Genomic DNA, 9,877 nt, shown 5'->3' with positions numbered 1-9,877 from the left:
TTTTTTTTTTTTTTTTTTTTTTTTTACAGATGTACGGTTTGCTTTGAAGCAGTCAGATATCAGTCTAAAGTAGTGGTTCTCAACCTTTTTAGATTCAAAGAACCCCTTAGGAAATTACATTTCTTACTTTTTCACTTGTTTTTTTTCAACTACAAATGAGCACTAGAGCCATTTTTCTCTTGCAAAAACTCAGAAAGCCCACAAGAGGTTAGAAACGTTTTTAGCACTATGGATTCCTCTTTGGAATCTCTGGGTTTATTTTTGTAAATCACATTTGCACACCTAACAGTGCTAACATTGAGTGGCACCTCACAGCACCCTTGAAAGGATCTCTCTCTGGTTGAGAACTGCTGGTCTAGAGAGTCAAAACTGTGGCACAGGACGAGGACAAGACAGACATATCATGGCTCAAATCCAACTCCTTTTGGGGTGGATAAGTAGCATACATGCAGATTTCTACTTTCTTCCCCCTGGCCTCCCATTGCAAGTCACCTTGCCCCTCTAAGCATGCTCAGAAGATACCTATTCCAGGCACCTGGGCTCTGCTGTGAGCTTGTCCTACCTGGGAAGGTACCTAACTCAGTCTCAGAAATGTCAGTCACCAAATAACCACGACCAATGATAGAGATAAAGAAGAGAGAGACAAAACATCTCCTACATGTTAGCCCAACACTCTACTGGTCAGGACGCTGTCCAAGCAGTGGAAGACCCAGGCTTGACACATCCACTACCACAAAGGTTTTGAATCTGAATATACCACTTTCCATAAAAGTATTCTGGCCAGCAGACTATGGGCTAGGTTAAGCCAAGGACACCATCTACCCTTTCTATTGAAGTTGGCCCACTGGATAGTCAAAAAGAAAAGGTTTTTTGTTTTGTTTTTTTTCAGACCAGAAGGGGAGCTAGTCATAACGCTGCTCTATGGCTCACCATGATGGGCACTGCCTTGGGTAGTTATTGGATACAGTGGACAAGCATCATCTTCCTCTGCTGTTTTTCTACAACTTGGATGGAGTTGCACTTTCCCAGGAGAATTAGAAATCAGAATATATAGCCCAAAATGCTGCTTACACAACTAAAAGAAAGGTAGTCAAACAGTGCTACTATCAATCTAAAGGTGAAGCTGGATTTCAATAAAACTTCATCAAGTTGTTCAGAGTCTTTAGAACCACCTCTCAGGTACTGGACTGCCTAGCTGGATGGCACAAGGGTAACTTAATCAAATAGGTCAGTGCCAGAACCTAGTCAAAATGCTGACAGAGGTTGGATCTCAGAGTAGATGAACCCAGAGAGTATCCAGAGGCCTCTAGACACAGCAAAATACTCTTGGTCCTGGATCAGTCTCACCCAAATAGATCTAGCAATTAAATTTGTGTTTAATCAGATAAGTGTAATGTTCATCAGGGACCTTGGTGTATTTTCTCCAAATACCTTCTGAATATTTCTCCTAACCCTTCCCAAGTGCCTTTACATAAAATGTGCAGTTTCTCCTTGTAATGTCACTATTAAACCAAATGCCACCACCACCTATTTTTGATCAATTAGGTGCCTTGATTACTGGACACGTTCAGTGACTTTATTCCATCCTCATGCATTTACTGGAAAAAAGAAAAAAAAAAAAGATAGAAGGATTTGATTCCCTAATAATTTAAAAAGCCAACCGAACAAGCAAACCAAAACCCCACAAAACTAGGTTTATTTTTGGCTTGTCTGGTAGTCTCCTGGCTTCCCTTCTCCATGCCATAATTTGACTTAAGTAAGTGCTCATCCCTAGTTTCATGGAACAAAATCATTTTGTTCTTTCCTCTGCTTTTTAGTCATACATACATACATACATACATACATACATATACTTTTTATCATTGTTGTTTGCCTGACACCCCACTTTCCCTTCTAGTTAGAAGAGGTTAAGTTTCATTTACAATGAGGATGCAACTTATCTGTTATCCTCTTGTATTTTTAGGGAGCAAGAGGAAGTCTAGGAATGAGAGAGGAAAAGTTACATTCAAGAACACAAACATCATACATTCTTAGAAAAGAGACCAAGAAAAATACTATTTTTCAAGCCAGTAAGATGAATTCATTCAACACAGATTTGGTACTTCAAAACCCACTGAGGCTGAAAAAAACCTATTCAAACCTAGTTTGAACAGCTATTCCACTTCACAAGCATTTTTTTAATAAGGGAAGAATGCATTGGAAGAACACCCCAGAAAATGCTTAAGTGGTGGTAGGGTGACCACTTTCATTTAAAAGGCAAAGTCAGAAATATGGAAACATTTGAGTCTCATTTCCCTACCGGTATCCAGACAACATCTAGAGCAATTCAAATAGTTACAGTATCCAAGTTAAAACAGGTAAACTTTAATGATTAAAATCAAGTTTACTGCATCCACTACAACAGCATCCCATCATCTTAGTAGGTGCAAAATAACTATCCTGAGGTTATTTTTTACTTGTGGGAAATGTGGAAGACCACCAGCCAGCCTTAGATATATTCCTACCAATGATGAACCTCTATTTGGATTTTAAATACGGGAGCTTTGGCACCCCCTGTAGATATAGTCTCATGTTTTGCTACCATATCTAAAACTTTGGTGAGAAAAAGTATCACCATTCAATCAGAATGAAGGCAACATGAATCACTTTCAAACATGGACCTATCAGTTAATGTTTCAACAATTAATGATATTCTCAAACCATCTCAAATCTCCCGAAGTTTGTATGCGATGGAGTCCATTTTAATACTGTCTGCCACTGAAAAGACATCAGCATGAATGGTATCAAGAAAGCCGTCTTAGCCTTCACTACAGTAACTTTGTTATACTGTTTCATACAACCATAGAGAAATAAGGCTTGAAGGGATTTCTAGAGTTTATGTAGTCCAATCCACGCCTGAGACAGAAGCATCCCTATCCAAGCCATCCTATACAAATCTACTGTCTAACCTCCTAGCAAATCAACCCAGACACAACACAAGACTTAATATCCTAATCTGCCCCAGGTACAGCAGGGTGAACACAGCACCCAAATTTAAGATAATTTTTCCTCCCCCTAATGAAAAATGGTCAAAAGCTAGACAAAGTTGCATCTGTTTAATACATATTAAAACACTTAGAATAGTATTACGAAATTTGACTTGGACACGTGTCTTTTTGAAGTGTAAATAAAATGCTCCATTATAACAATCAGCTTGAAAGATACCCTCTGCACTGTGATAAAGATCTTCCTGGTTGATCCTCATGTCCAAAATATGATTCAGAAAGCCCGGAGGAACTTCAAGGTAGCCAACAGGAAACACTAGGCACAAGAATCCCTAAATTACCATCCCTCTCCAAAGCTCAGTTGCTTAGGTCAGGCAGTACACATTCAGTGCCTTCAATTATGTGGGATCCAAAATTATTAATCCTTCCTCTGCAGAGAGGTGCCCAATGGAGTAGCACTGTTGTGGCCATCCATCGTATGCCCCATGATTACAGTACTTGTTCAAAAGTGAAAGACCTATATTCTAGGCCATCCCTCATACCTTCCACTTCCAGGAAGGGTACCCTAAAAATCACCAAGCTATAAAATAGTTATTCACTGTTCTGTTGAGGAAGTTGGTCTGCTGCGTAGCCAAAAGTACAAGACTCGTGGAACCAGAAAAAGAACAAGCAAGACTATCAGATTTCTTTGCCTGGTGATGATGATGACACCTGTGATGGGAGGAGGGGGTTCTGCTCCAAGTTCCACTTACACACCTTGCATTAGAAAAAAAGATTAAAAGCAGAAGTAACCCTGAAGCAGGCACCAAAAACCAAGTTTCTCCTTTCTTACCCAAGAGGCCTAGCCACAAGGCTAGTCAGGCTCCCTTGTTTGATCTCTCCCTGGCCTCCGATTCTCACTTTTTGGCTGCACAGGGAGCCAGCTTCTTCAACAGGAGGAGCAGACAGTATTCCCTCTCACAATACAATGAGAGATGAGAACTGAATCCTATCAGTATGAGTCCAGCAGTGATTATTAAGCAAAATAAATAAATAAATAAATAATAGTAACCACCAGTATTGTTTTAGCTGAATGCTGCTGGTACAAGTTGCATGCTGCAAAGATGCTTAATGGATTGAGCCCCTCCAGGGACATATGCAATCTTGTTTCTTTCATCAAAACTCTGGATTGCAAGGGAGTGGAGATGGGATTTAGATGTGTATGTAATCAAACTAAATTGCTTCCAAGCATGCCAAGAAACCCAAGTACAAGCACCTAGGGAACACCCTGCAGTCTAAAAATAAAGGTACTGAATGAAATTAGGCACTTAATATACCATATTTTCATCACATGCCACACACCTCCAAGTAAGGCATGCACCTAGTTTTAGAAATGGAGGATAAAGGGGGAAAAAAAGGGATGGGGGGGAGGTTTCCTAGAATTACATCTGAGCTCGACTGCAAAGGATCCTGACTGCATGGCTGACTCCTGACCAACACTGCTTAGACAAACATTAAAGGATCAACCAGCTCACAGCCACTGATGAATTGGCAGCAGCTGTTAGCCACTCAGCCAAAAACTACTGCCAATTCCTTAACGGCTCTGGCTGACCCTAGCTCTGATCCTGAAGAGTGAACTCTGTCTCTCCTTCCCTGAGAGGGAGGGAGAAGAGGCATGGCAGCCATTTTATAGCATCTCCATGCTTCAGTTGCAGCACAGTAAATACACTTTTCCGCCCCCCATCTTAAGATGTGCACCACAATTTTGGAGGGCTGAATTCTACAGAAAAGGGTCCATGTGGTGCAAGAGTAAATACAGTGTACTTAACATACATTGTAGTTGCTGGAACAGATGTCCTGATTTGTCTTAAAATTTTGTTGTCTAATTTCTGATTGGTTCTGTAGGTATCCAAGTAGAACTTAATCAGGATCTGACTATGACTCAAAACTGAGGTTGGGTAAAGTCTCTTCACCCTCACAGTACCCCAAAAGCTCCACATTTGGAGTCAGGCAAGAAAGAACACACTTTTTTTGCCAAAGGAAGCAGATGTACTTGCCAGAAGTTTGCATTAACAATAAAAACCAAGAAAGGTATTCAGGGTCACCACACGAAAGGAACTCCAGTATTCTTTGATTTACCCATGGGATCTGATTTCTCATTTAGGTGTTGCCCTTCCACAAGGGGACATGTCTTCCTACAAGGGGACATGTCTTCCTACTTCCATTTACAGCCTTTGGCTAATAAGTCTAGATTCAGAGGTGTCTAATATATATAACCTGACCCATGGAGTTCCTGAAGCAGCTAGGAACTGAGGGCAGAGTAAGCAGAGGCCAACACGCCAATCTGCCATCCAAATCCAGAATACAAAGTCCCTCAGGGGATATGCGTTAACAACAGAGAGCTATGGGGCAGCTCTCCCTCTACACTTACCCCACCACATTTGGATCTGGCCTGTAAGGAGCTCCAGTCCAGGCAGGCTGGACATTCCTGGTTGAGACATCAAAAGAGGTTGGCAATACAATGCAGGGAACGATAAAGGGTAGAAGGAAAAAGACCCAAGGAAAATGGAAAACTACGTAGATTAGAACTCAGGATGACACACATAAAGAAGCATTCTAGGAAAGAAGAGAGGAAGAAAATAGTCTGAAACAAGCAAAGGACATACTGTCACTTAATATTCTGATTAAAATGTAATAAGGTGATACTGTTACAACTTAATCAAGTATATAATTATTCACTTCAGGTGTAGCCACAGCATGCATGCCACAAGTGGCACAGACATTCTTTCTGTGGCATGCAACAGATTGGGGTGGGTGCCGGGAACACTGTAGCGGATAGGTCAGGGAGCAGAAAGTAAAGCAACAGATCAGGCAGGGGAAGGGGATTGGAGCAGCACTCTGGGAAGGTACGGGGCTTGGTGTCATGCCTGTCAACAGTTTATCCCTTCCCTCTGCCCCACTGGTTTATTCTTTTAAATTGCAAGAAGTAACACCCTAGCTAGAAGGCTCACTTTTTTCCAGTAGATATCAAGAAAAATAAAGCTCTGATATTAGGAATGTCGGACTAGAAAGGTCAGAATAAGGGCTAAAAGGGGCCTCCACAGGGCCACCTAGTCTAATGCCCCACCAGAGGCAGCATCATCTCTATCCAAACCATCCTATCCAAATCTGTTGTTTAACCCAGTGGTTCTCAACCTTATTAGACTTGAGATGCCCTGCATTAGATGCAGGGCACCCCTTATGAAATGTCAGCTCTTATGTTTAACTCTTTTTGACTGCTGAAAAACAATAGAGAAATTCTTCAGTTGCAAAAGAACGCAGAAAGCCCAGAACAGGTTGGGATGTTTCTAATACTATGAATTCATAGCTACAAGCTGCTTTAAATTACAACTGCATAAGTTTATGGAAGGGATGGTATAACAAGACAGGGAGTTTTGCCTCAACAACCAATGCTAAAAAAAAAAAGGTGTTTACAATTCCCATGTTCAGTTACTGACATAACTGATTTATAGTCTGGTAGGTGTCTGATATTCCTAGTCTGTAGGGTTTTTGCTGGTAGGTGCTAAAAAGGATTTTTAACTCCTTTCATGAATTGTATTGGCAGGAGGCTGGAGACCCCTTCCTTTGAGGCACTGGGACATTGGCCCCCAAGGCTGGGTTTAACTGGGGTATACAGATGCTTTTGATGGAAAACAAATATATTCCTGCCTGGGGGCTCTTGCTGGATCACACCACTCTAAGCCAGCTGTCAAACCTAACAAGAACAGCTGCAGGGGGACAGGGTGGAAAAAGAGGGATGGGGCATGATTCTTGTCCCATACTAGAGACATGATTCTTAGGATCTCCTGAGCATGTTTTAACCCACAGACATCTAACTCCTGGTCCAGAAGCCATGTCGCCCACAAGAGGTTAAATTGTGGCCTGCAGATGCTTGCCTGGGTACTGCTCCCCCCACCTCCACTGCTCCAGATGTTCTTGCCGCCACCAGGGTCCCCTTCTCTCCTACAGCTTCAGCTTCCTGCACTAACCCCTAGGGGTGGGGCACCACAGTTCACCCTGTGGGGTCCAGAGATTCTGCACAGAGATTCTGCAGGCACAGTACAGCATGGTGGTGATTACATGAAGACCCAAGCAGCTCAGAAGCTGGACAGCTCTGTATTACCTAACTACTTCCCAGTCACTGTAGTGCCCTCATCTTCTCAGATTTTACTAGTGGCATGTAGAAGGATGCTATTTTACCTAGTAATTGGGTGAGGCTGTTTGAAGCAGGTATCTTGGGAAATCCTCAGCTATGTGAGAATCCAGGGCACTGGACTCAATGGCCCAGGAGACCACTTCCAAATTTATGTTCCTATACACTTCCATTCATGTGTCAACATTGCTGTGTACCTTGCATAGTTTTTCCCCTCTCTGATGTTTAACCCTTATTATATTATGAAAATGCAATTCTATCCCCGCTCTGCCTCTGCTTTGCTAAGCTGAAAAAGTCTTTAGTCTCCTCTTAAGGTAATTTCTCATTTCCTTGGTTGTCTGAGCAGTCATTTTTTCCTATTTGTTCCAATTTGAAGTCACTTCTCTTAGGATCACAGCAAAGGAGGGCTAGAAGGGACCTCATGAGGTCATTAGTCTAGACTCCTGCCCAAGACAGGTCTGCCATTCCCTGAACCATCCAAGCAAGTGTCAAACCTGCTTGTGACAATTTCCAAGGATGGCAAATACACAACTTCTACAAGTAGCTCGTTCCAGTGCTTGATCACCCTTGCAGTCAGAGAGCTCCTCCTAATCTCCAACCTAAATTTCTTCTGCTGCAGTGGGAGGTCATTGCTCCTAGTTCTTCCCTATGGCCACAAAGAAAAACCCATGTCTATGCTCTCTACAATCACCCTTCAGTTATTTGAAGATTTATTCTTCTTGAAGGGTGGGGGCAAAATAGAACACCGTACTCCAGGTGAGGCCTCATCAGTCGCAAATACAACAGAATAATCATTTTCCTTGATCTGCAAGTGACACTCCTATTGTTACAACCCATTATGCTGTTGGCTTTTTTTCTGGTCCTCTCTGCAGAACTGCAGCCTACCCAATCATTCCCTAGTCTGCTTTTGGGCGTGCAGTTATTCTGGCCCAAGTGCAGGACTTTGTACTTGTTCTGAAATCAATCGGCTAAATTTCAGCCAGGATATTTCTCCATCTTAACCAGGTCATTTTGGATCCTAGCCCTACCTTTCAGTGTCCGCAACTCCACCTAACTTGGCGTCATCTGCAAATTTGCCAAGTGCGTACTCAATCTCATACTCCAAATCAATGAAGATGTTTAACAACACTAAATGGGGGAGTGACACCTCGGAAGCCCACCTGGTATCTTGCCCCAAGTAGACATTGAGCCATTAATGACTACTGGTTGAGCATGACTGTCCAATCAGTTTTGTACGCATCTTGCATCCACCTCTTGAACTTGGCTCATGCTGTTCCACAATAAGTCTTTTATCAGTGCTTTGTACAAGGGTATATGTATGTATGTATGCATTTGCATATGCATTTTTATTTTATGTACACGCACATGGCAACCAATCATCTGAATCATGATGTACACACAAGATGTCTACAACCATCACAACCATAACACCAAGACTTTTGACGCATGTACCTAGGCAAGGGTATGGAGGGGTGGAGGCTGCAACAGATGAGAATTGCTGCTGACTGCCTAATGGCTCAGCAAGAGCGTATTCCTGTCAGGGTAATATCCCTTGATCTTTCTCCAACCAAGGAGTACTCAAAAAGGCAGTGTGGGGAGTAGGGTTTTTAGGTACCCTATACTCATCTTACTCCGGAGGTTGCAACACTGGGCTATTTTATAGAAGCTACCCTACCATAACAACTCACTCCGCTACATTGCGATCAGACTCTCCAGTCAGATGCAGTTCACAGTCATACCCAGGACCAATATTACATATAATATACCCTAGAATCACACATCTCTTTTTCCCAGTTATAGCTCATTGGTGGCTCAGCAAGTAACCATCTAAAACAAGATCTTTCCCCTTCTTTGCTTCCAAAGGATGAACCAAGTGCAGGACCTTGCATTCTACCATAATTTTATCCCATTTTCCTGTCCTCAAAGACAGCCAACTCTTTCTGTATGATATACTAATATCTTTTCTATACTGATGATGGCTCTGAGGCCCTCGTGTCATCAGCAAATTTCATTAGCATACTCTTACTTTTGGTGATAAAGAGTTCAATTAAAATATTTCCAAAATCTGTCCTTGCAGAACTCAGTTAATAACCCCTCCATAACCCATTCCCTCATCATTTTTTATATGACCTGTTGTTGGCTCCCCTGTATCCAGTTTCTATCCATGTTCTAGTTATTTTACTAATCCCCATTTTTCCAGTATTTTCTAGCAAATGCTTTACCAGACAGATAAAAATCTACTGAACTTCTCCTGTATAAGAAATCAGTTATGTGGAACATGTATAACACTAGTGACACCATCTCTTTAGTAAACGCATGCTGTATTCCACTTTTCTCATATCTTTAATTACTCTTTACGTCAATGCGTGTTCAGAAGCATGAAAGCTACTGAAATTAGAATACCTGGATTATAAATTGTCCAGATCACAACTTTTCACTACCATCATTATGTCCAGGAATTTTTCCACAGTAATTTTTAGTAAAGTGCATGGGAGACAAATGGAAACTAACACTATCTTCTCACGATACCAGCTTTCTGTTGACTCCTGGCTAAACTACATTTCCCATGATGCAATGTGTTTCATCTTCTGATAAAGTAGCAGATAGCTAATGAAAATCATGACATTTCTTCAAATTCATGGTTTCGCTGATTTATGAGCCACAACCTTAAATCACAGCTTTCTCTTCTGAGCCCCTACCTCTACGGGGGGGGGGGGGGGGG

General features: G+C 41.9%; 1 protein-coding gene across 1 annotated transcript in view; it reads right to left on the bottom strand.

Annotated features, from left to right (window-relative positions):
• Window positions 1-9,877, bottom strand: part of GLCCI1 (glucocorticoid induced 1) — a gene marked incomplete at its 5' end in the record, with an annotated part of 95,980 nt that overhangs the window by 67,645 nt on the left and 18,458 nt on the right. The gene's annotated exons all lie outside the window — the stretch shown is intronic.

Source organism: Gavialis gangeticus, unplaced genomic scaffold (assembly GCF_001723915.1).
Source record: "Gavialis gangeticus isolate Ggan-Ray unplaced genomic scaffold, GavGan_comp1, whole genome shotgun sequence".
NCBI classification, from domain to species: domain Eukaryota; kingdom Metazoa; phylum Chordata; order Crocodylia; family Gavialidae; genus Gavialis; species Gavialis gangeticus.
The sequence above is the reverse complement of the archived record's forward strand: the minus strand, read 5'-3'. Positions and strand labels throughout refer to the sequence as shown.